Consider the following 3147-nt stretch of genomic DNA (forward strand, 5'->3'; position numbering starts at 1 on the left):
AAAAGCGGAACTTTTTGTCATAATTAAGCACAAGTATACTTGCTCCGAAATTTGAAGTATATATATATATATATATATAAATAAGCTTGTATTATTCATTTGCTAAAAAATATCATTCAAGCGTTTATTACATTGACACAATCATGCATGTGTCTTAGTCAATGACACTTATTGTTCTCTTATAACTATAAAGAGAAGAAGGAACGAATAATTACCTCTTCGTAAATTCAAGGGCAAAAAGTAATAATGTAGTCAGGTGCACCGGAGCAAGTAAATGTGCTGTTCTTATCATCATAAGCGTAGCTATAAGCTTGAGGGCATTGGTTCTCAAAGATCATGGAATAGCTTGTGGGTGGACATGTCTCTGGGGTATTATAAGCGCCAGTGCAACAATATTGTGGCTCATTGAATGTTGTGCATGCGCTCTTGCAAGCGATCACACTACCATCAGACCCTTTCAATTGCAACTCAGCAGGGCAAACGGCGTTCACGTCTGCTGGGCAACTTGAGGCCTGGCAGTCACCGGTTCCACCTTGTGTGGCAACTGAAACAGGGAGGTTGAAGCCATCTACAAGGCTGACATCATAGAAATCTTGTCCACCACCCGCTGCTATGTTGATTTCTACCAAAGATGCTGGTAGGATTGCACTGGCGCCGTTGCATGCAACCTGACCAGAGGCACAATCAGCAGTTTCACAAGAAAACTTTCCTGAGGAGTCTGTGGTGCATCGTGTTCGGGCCCAGAACCGGCCTATCCATGGAGCTTGGACATCAACTGATGAGGATGCTTTGGATGCCAGCTCAAATCCAGTAGTTGATAGCTGAGATTTCTAATCCGCAGTTAGAGTTCCTGGCCAAACAGTTGTCGGACAGTTGTTTGTGAAAGTTATTTTGGCAGCATGAGCATCTGCACAACATAAATTGTTAGAAGAATGGTCAATGATCATTAAATTTATTTTTTCATATTAGCTTAAGTTTTTAGGATAAATTATAATATAAAGTATACAACAAATAAGAAGCAGAGATAACATAATTTTATTAAGTAAATGAGTAATGCTATGTACCATATAAACATCTCCTCATTATATTAAGTAATGAGTAATGCTACTTGCCATACACAATTTTATGTAGTAAATGAGCAATTTGCTAATTAATATATTATATATAAGTAGACAATGAGATATATATATATATATATATATATATATATATACCAGATAGGAAACAGAAGGCCAAGGCAAGGCCGAAGAGTGCAAGAGTTTTCATCATTGTAATAGACTAGCTAGTTTCTCTGGGTTGAGAGTAATGTGGTGCTAATCTTATGAGGCTTTGAGCTGTATATATATAGAGGCTTTAACGAGACTTCAAGGCCATCACCATGCGTGAAAATTCGACCGACGTAAATTCCAACATGAATGTTCCTCCTTTGACTCCATCTGGGTTTTGCGTCTTCACATGGTAATGGGTCGCGACCGGAACCTCGTAGGAACACCCGCAAGATACGGACTAATTAAATAAATGTGATTGAATCGATTGGGGTGGGTTTTTTACATATGTGTCAGTTTTTGGGAGAGGGAGGCAAATCCATTTTTGCTACTTAGTATTCTACAAACTGGCCTTGTCAATGGATTTGTTTTGTTTTGTTTTGTAGAATTTCTTGTATAAATTCTTACTTACAAAACCACAATCGAACGTTACGTGCATAGAATTTTCAGCTGTGGAAATTAAAGACATACCCATGCGACCTAACTAATTTGTCTGATTTCAACGTGGTCTGAAAATTATAGGTGGTCTACCAATTAAGTAATCTCTGTACGTATCTACTATGCATGCATAAAGGGCGAGCTGGACCGGACCCAAAATGCTATCTTCTGGAAGAACAAAATATCTGAATCATAAAATAGATATTTTTCATTTCACTAGCTTGAAATTGGGAGAAATCCTATTCTATCGTTGGAACTCAAAACCTAATTAATTAGTGATGTGTTGTCATTAGTACGTATCTACTTTAGATATGCTGTGTGAAAGGGCCTAACTAAATAATGTGGACAGGTACGTAATTTCAATACAAATTAATTAAGAAGCATTAGACATCGCGTTCTAAGATGAAGGGGAGATTAATTGAAGGAAATTTATAAGCTCAATTTTTTCTTTAATTATTTTATCAATTATAGACAATCACATCAGTTTGTAAATAAATATTGTTTTTATTGTAGTATTCCTACATCCACTCAAATTCAATTAACCAAGACTCACATGTAATAAATTAGATTCAAGAAAAGATTCATTGAATGCTGAAATAAGTGGGAGGAACATTGTCACCCGGATAGGTGTGGGCTAGCTTGCATACTTGCTTGAAGGTGTTGGAGTAGTCGTTAGGCTGGCAAGCCCCTGGATCCTTGAACACATCACACGCACTATAACACCCAATATATTTATTTTCCATCCATGTTCTTTGCAACTAGAGGACTCGGACACACGCTAACTATATCTCCAACACAATCTACCACAGGACATGGCCCAGTCCCGTCGACCAGAGAGCTAGCTGCCGTCGGGTTCGATCCGGACGGGGACGTTGTGGCCGTGGTTCAAGCTAACTTCATAGGAGACGACAAGTAGTTTAATCTCGAAATTGAGGAGGGTGACAGGTAAAGCGGGTGGTGGGTTTTGGCACTCTTTGATGCCAGAGCCACAGTCCCCTGTTTCACATGAAAAGTAATATGAGGCATTGAAGCTGCACTTGGTCCTAGCCCAGATGCTACCGGACCATTGATCCGGCATCGGAAATATTTATAGAGTTTCTGGACCACGCTCAGGATCAGCATCGCCGACTGAGGGCCTGGCGGCAAGCCATACCTGGTAGCTGCATTTGTTCTCGTAGTAGAAGTATACATCAGAGTGTGCACCTGAAACAGATCATGCACAACTCCTCATCAATCTGCATTAATTTCATTGCATTTTGCATTAAACTAAAAGTTGCTGCCATTAAAATGACAAGAACGATTGGCATTGTGCTTATCTTTCTGTGGAGAAAAAAATTGATCAGAATGTATTATAATGAAATTGTAGATTCTAAAATTATGAAATTCAAGCAGTTCTTTGCATCAAATGGTTTGAAAAATGCTACTTATTAAAACAGTGGCATGA

At 38.7% G+C, this 3147-nt stretch overlaps 2 pseudogenes; both read right to left on the minus strand.

Moving 5' to 3' along the window:
* Positions 1-113: 113 nt before the first annotated feature.
* Positions 114-1301, minus strand: LOC132161760 (thaumatin-like protein 1; annotated as a pseudogene).
* A 983-nt stretch (positions 1302-2284) lies between these two features.
* Positions 2285-3147, minus strand: part of LOC132191591 (thaumatin-like protein 1) — a 1706-nt pseudogene continuing 843 nt past the window's right edge.

This window comes from Corylus avellana, chromosome ca9 (assembly GCF_901000735.1).
Source record: "Corylus avellana chromosome ca9, CavTom2PMs-1.0".
Taxonomy (NCBI): Eukaryota; Viridiplantae; Streptophyta; class Magnoliopsida; order Fagales; family Betulaceae; genus Corylus; species Corylus avellana.